Genomic DNA, 16,679 nt, shown 5'->3' with positions numbered 1-16,679 from the left:
TTTATTTTTATATATAATTATAAATTATTTTTCTGTGAAAAATTGCAAATAATATCTCCACCTTTTATTTGTCATTTTTTGTTTATTATATTTTTTGCCATGTAATTATTTGTAAAGAAATGTATATATGTAATTTAGATATTATTAACTGTATTGTTTCTAGAGTTTACCCATGTTTTGCCATCATACTTTGTAGCTATTCATCTATCTTTAAAATCAAATGTAACATGGAATCATCTTTTTGTTTTATTTGGAACCTAAGTTTGGTGAGAATGAATGAAAATGAGAGTTTTATCTTTTATTCAGATAACTATCCAAATACCCTCGCACTACTTTTTATATTGTAATATCTCTTCTTTTGGCATAAAAGTTAAAATACATTTTTACTCAGAATCTACCACTCAAGACATTGCTGTTATTTATCATAGTGTCTTTTACAGAATGAATTTTAGTATGATCATCATGCCATTTAAACCTATGCTGAGTAGGCTCAACAAGAAAATGAGGGCTTCAAAGCACTAACAAATTCATGGGCTACCATCTCAACAAATCTTATTGATGTTGATGAAAAATAGGTCATGGGTCGGGTCATTTATGGCTTGTTTCCGTACTGTGCACCTTTAATACCTGGAGGTGCTCTGTCCTGTCAATGCTCTTCCATACTAATCACCATCTGTCCTATTACCCAATTTTTCTTGAAGTGCAAATGTTTAAGCAAAAACTTAGGCTAAACATATGATATATAAGGCATCTAATAAATAAATTATTTAAGAGTGCATGTTTTGCGAGCAATTATTTTTACATAAGATAACACATCCTGCAGGTCATGGGTATTGTTGTTTGGATAAGGAATGCCCCTACACTCTGATGGAGGGTGCTTTGACCATGGCATTGTGGCCTTCAACAACTGATTTATCCATAGGCAAGACAAGTTCAGAAGTTGAGTGTGCTGATGGGTGTGGGCCCTTTAGGTGGGACACCGCTGTTTGAGCTGGAAGAGTACTTTTCCTTCCCTGGCTCCTACTTTATTTTCTGATTTTTGTCACCTGTACATAAACAGCTTTCTTTGGCCAGTCCCTTCTGCCTTCCATCTTCTCCTATCCTTGGAGGCAGCCAGATATGGACCAGGTCTTCTAAAAACCATGAGTCAAAATAAACTTACTTAAATTGTAGATGTAGGATATTGTGTCTCAACAACAAGAAAGTGGACTAAGAAAATACAAATTAATTCCTGTGCTTCTTTGAAGCTGCTTTTTGCTGGATGAAGCCAGGTCACAGAAAATTGAGGACAGAAGGTTCTGCAACTATCATAAGCAAAGTTGATATGCAATCATCCTGGTAGAGCAACAAGCCTGGTTTACAGGGTTACATGCTGGATTACAAACCCTCGTGAATATATATCAGTTATTTTTTCCTTATTTCTGAGACAAATCCCTGGCACCCAAAATGAAGGGTAGGTGGGTTTATTTAGCTCACAATTACTGTAGGTTTTAGTCCATACTCAGCTGGCTCCAAGGAGAGTAGCACATTGCAGGCAGCATCCATTCATGATGGCAGAAAAGAGCAGAGAGCAAAAGGGAGGAGTAGCAGCAAGGACAGCTACCGAGAGCAAGTCTGTCTCCTTTAAGTTGTGTTCAGGCTCTACAACCCAGGCTGGGTGTAGCACTCACACCCATAATCCCAGCAGCATGCACACCCATAATCCCAGTGGATCATGAGTTAATCACAAACTCTAAAAGTCTGCCCCATGACTGCATGAAGTTTTTTTTTTTGGGGGGGGGCAACTAGACACAAACCATAACAACATAAATCCCTGGTGTCTCCAATTGCTGACTATAAATATATGAATCAGTACAGGGTAAAGTACTACAAGATGAAGCATGCTTATATCATGTCTGGGTTTCTGGCCCACACAGGCCACAACAGGATTAACTGGGGATTTGAGAAAAGTGCTTTCAGATGTACTTTGGTTTTAGTCTTTCTTTGATAAAACTTTTCAAATGTCAAAAACATGCACTATACCATGGATGTTATACAATATTATACTCTACTTATGACAGTATATTTAAAAAATGTTTTCAATACAAGGGATGATCAAAGCACACAGTATGTTTAAATTAATAAATTATAACAGTAGATCCACAGTATTAATAATTCCCCTGAAAATTGTCACCCACTCTTTAAACACACTTCCCTTGCCACTTGCTTGTGCAGTACTGAAAGTCTTTTTCTGTTTTTTTATTTATTTTTTTGCAACATGAACAAAATTGTAGTGGATGATGTTACTTAGCCCCACCCAAGAGAAATGCTGGGTAATAAAAATATGATAGTTTTTCCCACTCACGTTCTTCATCTTGGTAGATCTGGGACTGTGAGCCTTCTGGTTCTTATGCAGAGTGAAATTGACCATGAAAAGGAGACATGTTGAATCCTTTCAGGACACTGAGGTAGCTCCAACAGCACGGCTAAAAGAACTCAATGAAAAGATTTCCAGGAGTGCTTCATAAAGTCACAGAATTATGGGATAAAGAACAAGTGGGATACAGGAGAAAAGAAAAGAAAGAAAGAAGGAAGTCAAGATACTCACACACACACACACACACACACACACACACACACACACAAATAGCTAAGATAATTATATGACTAATTTCTTTTGATTTATTAAAAGGAGCAGTTAAGCCTTAAATTTTTAAATTAATTTTATATGCTTATATCTGATGATCTGAAAGCTACATAAAATACAATAATTGTTGAATTCCTATCACCTTATTTTTGAAACTGTATTGTCCCTAATTTTTAACACTATTTTTATGTACATTGAAATAAAAAAATATACAAGTCTTGAGATAAAAAGATTACTCAGGCACAAGTGCCAACCTGACAAGTGGAGGGTCCTGACTGATTCTTGGCACACACACACACACACACACACACACACACACACAAATAAATAAATAAAACTAAAAAAAAAAAAGATTACTCAAAGAAGAGGGAGCATTTCAAGGGTATTTAATAGCACTGTCTTGTACTGTAGTAAATTGCTTGTTTAAATTATCATCCTATTTATTAATAATACTTAATTTTAAATTATAATTACAATTAAATATTTTAAAGTATATATGAACAACCATGAAATGGATCTTTGTAACTATTTTTATAATTTTTCAAATATACATTAAAAGATATGAGTGGGAAGTTCTCTAAAAGATGGTAGTCCTCATCAGAGACTCCAATAGATTTTTATAAGTACCACTTTATTTTTAAAAATCAGTCCCTCTTATGACATGTTAATGAACTTAGTTATATTATTTTTGCATCTAGGATATATCTGTGAAGTTCAGAAAGGAAAGCCATTCAAATGAATTGAATGTAAAATGAAAATTATACATTATGTTGTTTCCTGGAACATTTCTCATATTTGACACTTGAAAAATAATGTATAGTAACACACATATTCATCTACTTATGGATATCTAGGCAATTTGTCTATGGAATCTAAATCCTGGTGTAACAAACCATTTTATGTTTGTATATTTTTTGACAAGAAACATAGGAACTATAAATGATTAATGATTATTTTGTAATTTTGTTATATAGTTTTTAGCACCATTAAATGCTGAAGGTAAGAACTAACTCATGGGTTCTTATAAAAGGTATAATTTATATATGATTTCACAGTACTTGACATATTAATTTTAGTAATATTACAGACAATTGCTAATGAAAATACAATATGCATGTGGTCCCAGAAACTATCTGTACCATGTCTATAACTAATGATCTTTAGAAACTATACTTGTCAAGAAAAGGCCACGTGAATAGCCTCCCAGGAGTGTTCCAAACTATAGGCACTGAGGCTTCAGGAGAGAACTCTGGTGAACTGATCTTTCCTGAGGATTCCAGGTATGTGGTGGGGAGTTGCCCAGACAGAACTCAGAGGAGCTAATCTATTTACAAATTCCCAATTTATGATTTGTTCTATTATATAATTATACTGTTTGCTTCTATGGTTTAAAGTACAAAATCATTAGTTGCCAGTTAGCCAATTTCTAAATTTCACTTGTTGTTATTAACATTGCTAACTGCACTACTGTAAATAGGACACCATATCTGTCTTAACTACAGGTTATCCCTTGGTTAATAATACCTTAAGGCAGTGGAGAAATAACCTCACCAAAGTCCTATACCAAAGGAAGGACAATGCCAAATGGAAACCAATATCCCACTCTCAGTCAATAGAGAAAATAAGATCTTGGAACAAACACAAACCAAGAATTTCTGATACATAAAGACATATTTGAAGAACAGACTTTATAGAGAGGTTCTGAATGCAGCATTATAGCTACCAAGATCTCACAAAAGCTACCAAAATTTCACAAAAAATAGCACAGAAATCAAAGAACTCTTTCTGAAATAGAAAACGACAAAACAAAGGAGTAAAATGCAATTTCAGGCCCCCAGCCCCCTCAAAATAAATCCAGGAGACATAAGAATAGAAGAAATGGGAAGTCATATGCATTAAATCTCTGAAACAATAGCAACTAAAGTAAAGAAACAACTGTAGAAGGGTATAGAAGAAATCATATAAGAAATATTTTCCCTGGTTAAAAAAAATTGTTACTTCCACCAAAGGATTTTTTGGGCCCTTTTAAGGAGTTCTTTTTTAAAAAAAAATAGCAAAGCACAGAAAAATGATGGAGAGAAGCATTCAAAATGGAGTCTCTCTGCAAGGACAGCCAACATTTTGGCCCTAGCCTTACAAGGTCAGTGAAGACTCAGGACATAGGAGAATGTGTACTGCAACATCATATAACTCAGTAGTGTCCCAAATTTTCTGATCAAGGAGATTATGGGGCCACAGAGGAAAGTGATTGATGATGTAGAGTGTGCCTATGGAGAGTCACATGGAGATGAAACATTCTCTCAGGCTTTCGCAGAGAGCACACTGGCCAAGCAATGGCTGTGATTCATCCACATGGCTGACACTGACAGAGGATCTACAATCTGAGGTACAGGGTCTCATGATAAATGCTGAGAGGATTTGACTGACCTTATCAGATCCAAAAGCTCCAACTCATGTTGCATAAGTCTTGCTTTATCTTGGTCTTGACCATCCAGCAGAAAAGTATAAAAACAAAGTATAAAAAGTAAAGCTATATTAATATGCTGAGCTGTAAAAGGCTCAAGTCAACAACTTCTTTTCTTTTTTCTTTTTTGGTGGAACCAGGGATTGAACTCAGGCCCTTGCGCTTGCCAGGCAAGCATTTATTCCACTGAGTCAACTCCCTGGCCAAGTCAACAACTTCTGTTCTTGCCAGTCTTAAGGAAAACCCACTACTATTATGGACTACTGGACTATATTGGAATATTTTGCTGAATTCAGACACCTACAATATTTAAATGACAATGAAATACCCTTCTCTGACAAAACTAAACAAAAAAGGGGGATATGAATGAACGACCACTTTGTATCTGTATGTTCAAAATGGTTAGGATAGATGCACAGCTTCATTCTCTTGGATCATTGAATAGATTTGTTCTAATAGTGTTTGTGGACAGGATACCATGTCTGCATCTTGTATAGTGAGTAACCACTAAGACAATATCCAATGTAGTAATTATTGAAACTGTGCTAGTAATCTGTTTTGAAACTGTCTCATTTCTACTTTTTTCTCAATAAAATTATCTTAAATAAATAGAGCCTCCCACTGCTCACCCACTAAAATCTTCCAGGCCCAAAGCAAAGGTCTTTGCAGTATTGCTGTCTATGGTTCTGTGAACTATGCTGCTATTTCTTCTACAGCAAAAATTCCTAAAACCTAAAATCAGCAGCTTCTATGTTTTTGAAGTGAAGGATGCCAAAGGAAGAACCATTTCTCTGGAAAAGTTTAGAGGCAAAGTTACAGCAGTTGTAAACATGGCTAATGACTGCCAGCTCACAGGCAAGAATTACTTAGCCTTCAAGGAACTGCACAAGGATTTTGGACTATTTCATTTCAGCGTCTTGGCTTTTCCCTGCAATCAGTTTGGCAATTCGGAGCCTTTCTTGAACCAGGAAATAGAATCTTTTGCAATACTACAGAGTAACATTCTCCATCTTCCAGAAGATTGAGATTCTAGGATCTGAAGCAGAACCTGCCTTTAAATTTCTTATTCATTCTTTAAAAAGAGAATTGAGGTGGAATTTTTGGAAGTACCTGGTTAATCCTGAGGGCCAAGTGGTGAAGTACTTTAGGCCAGAAGAGCCAGTTGAAGCCATCAAGCCTGACACCCTAGAACTCATTAGACAAATCATCAACAAAAAAGAAGATGTATTAATATGGTACTGAGCGATATTAATGCAATACTATAGAGAAACTGCCAGAGAATCAGTTCTCAGTTTAATCTGACAAAGTAGGCATTGAAGACTTTTTTTAAAATGTTTTCTTCCTAGTTGATGTGGTAATGAACGTCCCAAGGACATGTTAGCTAAAGCAAAATAAAAATAGCCAAAAAATCAAAGTGAACTATGTTAACTACTTCATCTGGTCACATTGAAAAATTGAGAATTTACAGGCTCCACTGTGTTTCACTATTCTATTGTTCAACCTGACATTTTCTAAGGTTGTGTTTTATGGAAATGCCAATACAGTATACCACTGGATTCAAGAACAATGTACGTGACTACAATTTAAGACGTAACTAGTTATGATGACTATGTTCATATAAATAAAACACAAAATAAATGATGAAAGGTAAATAAAAGAAAAATGATGGAAACCATGAATGAGCAATATAGTAAGAGAATGTATGGAACAGCTTCAAAGAGACATACATGAAATAAAAACTCTATTAAAAGTTTAAGTAAAACTGGAGATAGACTTTTAGACCTTCAAGAAATCATGGCAGCAAATGACCTGGAAAGGAAAGATCATTTTAAAAACTCAAGGACACAAGAAATAATAATCCAGCATCTACAAGGCCATGCAAAGATGAATACCATAAGAATAATAGACATCAATGAAATTAAACGATATCTACAATCCAATAAAAATGGAAACACAACTTACATCAAGTTGTGGGATGCAATGAAAGCAATTCTCAGTGGGAAATTTATAGCTCTGAAAACAGAAAAAGAATAACAATAACAAAATATCCCTAATGATACATTCAAGCTTTTTTTTTTCATTATCAACAGTCTTGTTTTTTTAAAAATTAATTTTATTGAGAAAAAAATATCAATGACACAGTTTCACAACTGATTGGTAGGACAGTTTCAATAATTAATACATTGTATATTGTTGTCTTTGTAGTGGTTATTCATAGTATAAGATGCAGACATGATATCCTGTCCAAACACTATTAGTGGGCTGAAGAGATAGCTCAGTAGAATAAGTGCTTGCCTGGCAAGCACAGGGTCCTAAGTTTAATTCCCAGTGCCAAAAAAAGAAAAAAAAAAAGCTTTTACAAAAAGAAGAGCAAACCAAGCCCAAAGCCCAAAGACATGAAAAAATCATAAAAATTAGAGCAAAAATTAATGAAATTGAGACCAAAAAAAATACAAAGAATTAATGAATTCAAAATCTGGTTCTTTGAAAGACTGAATAAAATTGATAAACCTCTAGCAAATTCATCAAAGAGAAGAAAGTAAAAAATTCAAATTCAAGCAATAAGTAATCAAAGAGGTAAATAACTAAAGATCCTGTGGAAATAGAGATCATAAATATCTAGGTAGAAAATCTTTATTCTCACAGATTTGAAAGCACAGAAGAAATCAACAGATTTCTATATAGGTACAAATTAAAGAAACTTAATCAAGAAGATTTAACCTATTATCAGTTAATGAAATTGAAAATGTAACAAAAACCTTACCAACAAAGAAGAGCCTAGTTTCTGATGGATTCACAGATAAATTCTCTAAGAAATTTATAGACTATTTAATCCCAATACTCCTCAATTTCTTCAATAAAATTGAAAAGGAAGCAGTACTCCCTAATTCATTTCTGGAAGCTAGTAATACATTGATACCAAAACCAGTGAAAGACTCAAAAAAAAGAAAGAACTACAGGCCATCCTCCTTCATGAAAATAGATGCAAAATTCTCCTCTTCCCCAACCCTCATCAGTTCTAGGCTGAGCTGTGACTTCCACATCCATGACCATAGAAGGCGGTTGGTCCAAGGACAGCTACAGGGACTTGGTGAACCCTCCTCAGCCCCTTCCCTCATCACAAGAGCTCTGCTGAGCCACATTTGCTTCACCCACCATTATAGAAGGAAGACTGACACAGGACAGCTACCGAGAACTGAAGGCAGTAGACTTAGGACAGCTAAAAGGATGTGTTGGGCCCTACCCTGCCCTCACCTTTTCCAGAGGTCAGCTGTGGTGTGACCACCTTTCCCACCATAGCTGTCATCATAGTTGTACTTAGCTGCTTCTGTCTCTCCCACCACTAGCTGGAGCCTTAGTGAGTCTTGCAGGGCTGCAAACTGCCCTCATTATCATCAGAAATGCCTTGAGCTGTGGCTCACACTCCCACACTGAGGTGGAAGCCACACTATAACCCACACAGTCGAAGCTTTGTTGAGTTTACCATGCTCTCCCACTATCATAAGAGCCTTGTTCACCTTCACCATAGCTCCATACTTTTATTGGTGAGACTGAATGAACATAAGGGGCCTCAAAAATGTCAAAAGAAAGGAGCAAAAGGCAATCTCAAACCTCCAGCCGAACCAGAAGAAAAAATCCATGAGATAAGGTCATATAAAAACTTGGAAGTCACACATCTGAAATTTCTGAAATGATAGCAACTTTAGTAAAGAAACAACTCCAACTGACTAGAGAAGAATGGAGATCCCAAACAATCTGGCAGGTCAAAAAAGAAATGATAGCAATCATGAAGAAATTGCTCAGCACATTTAAAGAAGACAGAGATAAATAAATGAAGAGTGACAGGAAACACTGAATAAGCAATGCAGGAAAGAACTAGAATACATGAAGCAGATTCAAACAGATGTGTAGCACATTAAGAATTGCAATGATGGGGCCGGGGAAATGGCTCAGTGGAATAAAGTGCTTCCCTGGCAAATGCAAGGGCCTGAGTTCAATCCCTGGTTCTGCCGAAATAATAATAATAATAATAATAATAATAATAATAATAATAATAATATAAAAACAATAAGAGAAGAAAAAAAAGGGGGCCGGGGAGATGGCTCAGTAGAATAAACACTTCCCTGGCAAGCGCAAGGGCCTGAGTTCAATCTCCAGTTCCCCCCCAAAAAAAAAGAAAGAAAAGAAAAAGCTATTGCAATGAAAGATGGCAAAACCCCTTGAATGAAACCAAAGATAGAATTCAGATCTTGAAGCTAGTGAATGTGAAAGGAAAATCTCTTAAAAGTAATAAGGAACCAGAAAATAAAAATGGAACCACTGCAAGATGGTCCAAAGAAAACAACATGCAACTCATAGATTTCAATGGAACAACACAAATGACATAGAAAGACTATTTGCAGAAATAGTATCAGACAATTTCCAAAGCATGGGAAATGCATCTGACTTACAATTTAGTGAGACATATGGAACTCCACTTAGTAATAATCAATATAGACTTATGCCAAGACACAAAAAATTCAAGATCACAGAAATTCAGCGAAAGAACAGAATATCAAAAGCTCTTAGAGAAAAGAAACAGATCACATATAATGTAAAACTGAATAGAATCATGGAAGATTTCTCAACAGAGACCATCAAGTCAAGAAGAGCTTGAGGTGAAGTACGTCAGGCCGTGGAAAGAAAGTAACTTCCAACCCAGACTGATGTACCCTGCAAAACTGTCAATTTTAATGGAGAGTTTTTCTGTGACAAACAAAGAGCAACTGAAAAAATTCTTGACCATCAAACGAATCCTTCAAAACATACTAGAAAATATTCTAGAAAGAGAAAAAAAATGATTATAACTTTAAGAACAACAATAGAAAGGAAGCACCAAGCAAAGGAATCAATTAAACGGAACAGAAAAATAAGTAATCTACAGTAGGAAAATAAAATGACAAAGATAAGCAAATACTATGAGTTATAAATATCAATGTGAATACCTTGAATTCATTAATGAAAAGAATCAGATTGACATAGGGATCAAGAAACAAAATCCAACAATACCTTGTATGGAAGAAACACAGTTAGCTCAGAAAGAAATTCATGAACTAAAAGCCAAAGAACAGAAAACAATATTCCAGGTAACAGGATCCCTGAAAAACAGGAATAGCTATTCTGTTGCTGACAATGAACTTCTAACTAAGAGTGATGAGAGAAGATAGAGAAATTCATTACATACTAGTTATTGGAAAATTGCAAGAGGAGGATATCACAATCAGAAATATATATATATATATATATATATATATATATATATATATCCGACTATACATAAGATAAATTTTAACAGACATGAAAAATCAAATGTTCAATAACATAATTTTAATAGTGGACGTTAACACCCCAATTGATACAAAGAGATAGATCAACTAGGCAAAAAAATCAGCCAAGAAATAACACAACTAAACCAAAATTGTGAAGAAATGCACAAAACATTCTTTACACAGTATTCTAACCTATTCTAACCCACAATGTCAGTATATTCTTTACTGCACATGAGCTATACTCTAAAATAGACCATATTCATAGATCATGCTTAAGTACATATAAACAATTCAAACTAACCAATGCATTTTATCTAATTATAATTCATGGAAACTGGAAATTATGGGAACAAGAAACAGGAAAAACTCTATATAAACATAGAAATTAAATAAAACCCTCCTGAACAATCAAAGAATCACAGATGAATTCAAGCAAGAAATCAAACAATATTTGCAATCAAATGAAAATCCAGAAACAACTTGCTGGTACCCATTGGATACAATGAAAGATGTTTTAAGAGGGCAATATATAGTGATAAATTCTTACATGAGGAAAACACAATGAGCTCAAATAAACAATCTTATGCCACAGAGCAAGCTCCTAGAAAAAGAAGAGTAAGTCAAGCCCAAAGTCCATAGCCCAAAGATGACTGAAAAATGTGAAGATCAGAGCAGAAACAAATGCAATGGAGATGAAGAAACAAGTCAGAGAATTAATGAATCGAAGAGTTGATTCTTTGAAAGAATAAATAAAACTGATAAAGCCCTCAACAATATTATCAAAAAAGGAAAGAAAAATTCAAATTCATGCAATAAAGAATGAAAATGGTAAAATGACTACGGACCCCATAGAAATTCAGAAGATCATCAATACCTATATCCAAAGTCTTTACTCACCCTGAATGGAAAACACAGAAGAAAAGGACTCATGCCTAGATACATGTGAATTACCAAAGCTAAACCAAGAAAATACAAACATTCTGAATAACCCATTATCAGTGAATGAAATTGAAAATGTAAAAAAAATACCTACCAAACAAAGAAAAGCCCATGTTCTAATGGATTCACATCTAAGTTTTCCAAGAAATTTAGTGACTTAATACCAACTCTTCTCAAACTCTTCAATGGCATGAAAAGGAAAGCAATTCTCTCAAACTCACACCTAGAGTCAAGTATTACTCTAATACCAAAACAAGAGGAAGACCCAAGCAAAAATGTGAACTACAGGCCAATCTTCATTATGAACATATATGCAAAAATAATCAATAAAATACCTGCAAACAGAATGCAGCAAATCATGAAGAAGATTATACATTATGACCAAATGGGATTTATTTCAGGAGTGCAGGGTTGTTTCAATATACACAAACCCCTAAATGTAGACCACCGCATCAAAAGAGGCAAAGACAAACATCACAAGATCATCTCAGTAGATTCAGCAAAAGCTTTTGACAAAGCCCAACATTCATTCATGATAAAATCCACACAGAAAATCAGAATAGATAGTCTATACTTCTGTCTGATAAAAGTTATCTATATCAAGCCAACAGTCATCATCATACTAAATGGACTGGGGCTGGGGAGATGGCTCAATGGAATAAGCACTTCCCCAGCAAGCATAAGGGCCTGAGTTCAATCCCCAATTCTACACACACACACACACACACAAAAAAAAAAAAACACCACAACTAAATAGACAAAAATTGAAAGCCTTCACTTTAAATTCAGAAAAAGAACAAAGATGTTCACTGTCACCTCTCCTATTCAATATACTTCTGAAAACATTAGCCAGAGCAATAAGACAAGAATGAAAAATAAAAGGAATAATGATTAGACGGGAAAAAGTGAAATTATCACTATAATGCATATGACATGCTGCTCTATGTAGAATTTCAACACAGTGCTGAATAAAATATTGTTAGTATAACTTACTGATCTAGAGAAATATTCCTAAAGTTCATCTGGAACCAAAAGAGACAGAGTAGCAAAAGCAATCCTGAGCAATAAAGGACGGGAAGGAATCATCACAATCCTTGACTTGAAATTACACTAGAAAGCTACTATGATAAAATCAGTGCAGTACTGGGGAAAAAACAGACCTCAGGAACAATGGAAGAGATTAGAAAACGCATACACAACTACAAACACACTCAAGCCACCTTATCTTTGATAAAATGGCCAAAAATGTTCGCTGGAAGAAAAAATATCCTCTTTAAAAATTGGTGCTAGAAAAACTGGCTTTCCACATGCCAAAGTCTAAAATTAGACCCATAACTATCATTATGCAGAAAACTACAGTTAAAACTAGATCAAAGATTTAAATATTAAAACCAAAACACTAAATTTTGTGAAGGAGAAAGTAGGTAGAAATCATAAAGACATAGGGATAGGTAAGGAATTAATGAATAAAAACCAAACTGTACAGGGTAATAGTTCAAACACTTATCAATTGCGATCTCGTATTCTTTTTTTTTTTTTTTTTTTTTTTTTTTTGAGTAACCAGAGATTGAACTCAGGCCCTAGCACTTGCCAGGGAAGCTCTTATTCTACTGAGCCGTCTCTCCGGCCCCTAAGATCTCATATTCTTGAAGTTTCTTCACTTCAAAGAAATCATCAAGAGATTAAGAAGAGAACTCACAAATTTGGAAAAAACATAGCTGACTGTCCATCAGACAATGGACTTCTATCTAGTCCTTTGAATTGTTTAATCTTATAAAGATTTCAAAAAATTATGGCCCCAAAATTCAAACACCCAATTCAGGAATGAGTATCAGAGATAATTATACACTTCACAAATGAAGAGATACAAATGGCAAATAAATATATGAAAAAACTTTCAACATTATTGGTTATTCAAAAGATATAAATTAAAAGAACACTGAGATTCCATCTTACCTCAGAAGAATGGCTGTAATCAAGAAGTCAGCCAAAAACAAGTGCTGCAGGGGCTGTGGAGAATAAGGAACCCTTCTGCACTGTTGGTGGGAGTGCAGACTTTTACAACCACTATGGAAATCAGTGTGGAGATTCCTAAAAAGCTAAGATTAGAAGTCCCATTTAACCCAGATATTTTCCTTCTGGATATTTTTCCAAATGAACTGAAACCATCATACTACAATGATTTATGTACATCCATGTTTGTAATAGCACTATTTGTCATAGCTGAATCTTGGAAACATCTCAAATGCCCATCAACTGAAAAATAGATAAAAAGATGTTGCATTTTTATACAATGGAGCATTAATCAGTGACAAAGAAAGATAAACTCAAGGCATTTATCAGTAAATGGATACAACTAGAGACAATACTCAAAAATAAAATGAATTATATCTGTATGTGAGAACATAGTCTTGTTCCCATAGTGTATGAACCTGAAAGAGTAAATGAAATCTGAAAGGTGTAATAGATGATGTGAAAGGAAAAGAATTTGTTTAATGGGTAGGAAAAACTAGGGTGAAGAAAAGGACACTAGCAAGAAAAGGACACTAGCAAGAAGGGAAAATATATATATGAGAGTAGGATAGCTTGGATAATTTACTGCTGATTTCTGCTGTTCTATTGAAAGGAGCAGTTAATGGTTCAGATTTTTTCTTCTCCTTTTTAATTTATCATAATTTTTAACTTATTTATATGTTTATGTCTGGTAATCTCAGCAACTAATTTGAAAATAATTTTATGCAACAAAACACAATGCTGAACTGTTGGAATTTCTATTATTTCGTTTAGTGAAATTCTTATCATATCTAATGTGCTTTAGTGAAATTCTGCAACATTTCTTATGTTTTTTTAAAAGTATTCTCTTTAAGAAATAAAAAAATTGGAACACCATAAAAGTTCATATTAAGAAAAATATTTTTCAGAATTAATAATTTAAAAGTCATTAGCATTTTTGTAACAGTTTTAAAAATTGCCTCATGAACGACTCTTGACCTAAAGACGCAGTACTAGCCTTCTTCTCTGCAACATAACATATATATGAACCCGCAAGACCTTTATTATATCTGATGATGGTATAAGACTAGTTACATTGATTCATATGATACCAGCACATGCTCATGTATAACATCACCTTTTATCAAGACATTGTTCTTTTCTATTTCATTAGGCCTATTTTATTCATTTAACTAATTTACTCAAACATTTTATTAACAAAATAATTGGCTTATAAGACAAGAGTTGTTAGATTGTGGTTTATTAGCCTTATAAAATCCTGTACAATGCCTCTATCTATGGTATACATAGCTCTGATAGCCTGAACCCTAACAAGTAAGCCAAGATTTACTTTTTGCATCTGCAGAACACTTTCACAATGTGGGTTGAGCAGTTGTGAACTACTGCTAAAGCCATATAATAATCAAAACTGTGGGGCTGGTGAGATGGCTCAGTGGTCTAAGGCACCTACTTAGAACAAGCTTAGCAAAGCGCAGGGACTGCGGTTCAATCCTCCAGCACCACATGCCAGCCAGCCCCGCCCCTTGGTGGGCTGAGCTAGCCACACACACACACACACACACACACACACACAAAATGAATTAAAAAATAATCAAAATTGTATTTTATCAATTCATAGAGTTAATCAACGCACACATATAATTTTACCCATGATTAGATTTTCCCTATAATTTTGAAGTTTGTATGTTACTATAACTAACAACTAAGAGAAGCAGAAATCTGATGTGGTTCACATTTCAGATTAATTTTACTATATTTCATTAGGCAATGTTACTCTGGGAGAAAAATAAAAGTCTTGACTTTCATAGGGTTTGCTATCTGATTAAAAATAATAATGACAAACATTTTTATTGGTTTTGAATTCTAAGAAAGAAATTATGTCAAAAGTAATGAAATACAAGTAAAACTGAAACTGAATGAAAATGTTACAAATAAACCAGATGCTGTGGAGAGACAATAATATCAAGAGGGAGAAACTAAGAAATGTTTGTGTTTTTGTCCATGAAAATGAAGAGCATCAACATTATCCTGGGAGCGGAATAAAATTAATGTATCACAGAATTGCTGTAACTCATGAGGTTGTCGTGTTTGTTCTGTTGCGGAGATTGCCATGTTGTGTTAGGATATTAAAATGAGGAAAGAAATTTATAATGAGTAACCAAATTTGATATTGTAAGTCATCCAACTAGGTACTCACCTGGAAGAAAGCTCAGGGGAAAGTTAATGATGTGATTATACCGTATCATAAACCTGTCCAAGTACATGAAGAATTTGAGTTAAATAAAAAGGGACTCAGAGTAAGACAATATTGACAGAACTTTGGAAGTCTGCTTTATTCCACCCAATTTTTTCCAAATCACATTAGTTGTATTGGCAATTGTAAAGTTGCATGTCTACCCTGAAAAGTGCCCCAGCCTGGGAAGAGGCAGAAGCACTGTCCTCATTACGCACAAAGCGCGGGCTACATTCCATCCCAGAGAGGCCTGGCTGCAGTTTTGATTGCTTTTTTCTTTCTCCTACAGAACATAAGAATGTAAACAACATAAACAATGAAAGTTTCCTTATTTTTATAAGTTGCAAGCTTTTATTAAAAATTCTTGGACTAGCTATCATGTGAGATTCAGATCTTGAGATGTTAGAGGAGTATTATGTAAAATCCATGGAGAATAATGCATTCCACTCACTATTTCTCAAAGTATGCATATAATAAATTAATTAAAAGTTTGGTCAGTGCTCTGTGACTAAGTATATTAGTTTGTCTGTAGAAAATGCATAGATATTCACAGAGTAATCCAAAAGTCTTACTGAATCAACCTGAATTTTATGTTATAAATACCATTAAATTTTTTATACCAAATACAGTTTCCCTTTTGCACTTGAAATTTTCATTAATTTTTCATGTCCACTAGGCAAAATAAGGTATTTTTATTCCATTGCATAACAATTGTCACAATTATCATCCAATCTGAATGCTATAGTTACTGTTCTCTTTTAATAAATGTGGGAGAAAATGCCCTGGGTTATAGAACTTATGCTTTTGCATTGAGAAAATTCTGAATTGTTTGACACAGAACAGTTGTCACCATTCTGATATGGCACTGCATAACAATTTTATATGAATACCTCAATATGTATTAAATAACTCATGTAATGCAAAAGGTAAGATTAACATCTGCATGTAAGAGTTCATAAAGAAATGGGCTACAACAGTAACTGCTCCGGTACTAACTAGTTTTAATATCAGGAAGATTGCCTCAGCATCATAGGATAAAAATTTGGAGACAGGTAAGCTAAGACATTATGACTTTCTAATGTTATTAGATTTTTC

General features: G+C 34.3%; 1 pseudogene; it reads left to right on the top strand.

The window, feature by feature from the left end:
• Positions 1-6,332, top strand: part of LOC101563566 — a 24,676-nt pseudogene extending 18,344 nt beyond the window's left edge.
• The last annotated feature ends 10,347 nt before the right edge of the window (positions 6,333-16,679 follow it).

This window comes from Octodon degus, unplaced genomic scaffold (genome assembly GCF_000260255.1).
Source record: "Octodon degus isolate 3935 unplaced genomic scaffold, OctDeg1.0 scaffold00005, whole genome shotgun sequence".
NCBI classification, from domain to species: domain Eukaryota; kingdom Metazoa; phylum Chordata; class Mammalia; order Rodentia; family Octodontidae; genus Octodon; species Octodon degus.
Note: the sequence above shows the minus strand (reverse complement) of the source record. Positions and strands in the feature narration are given on the sequence as shown.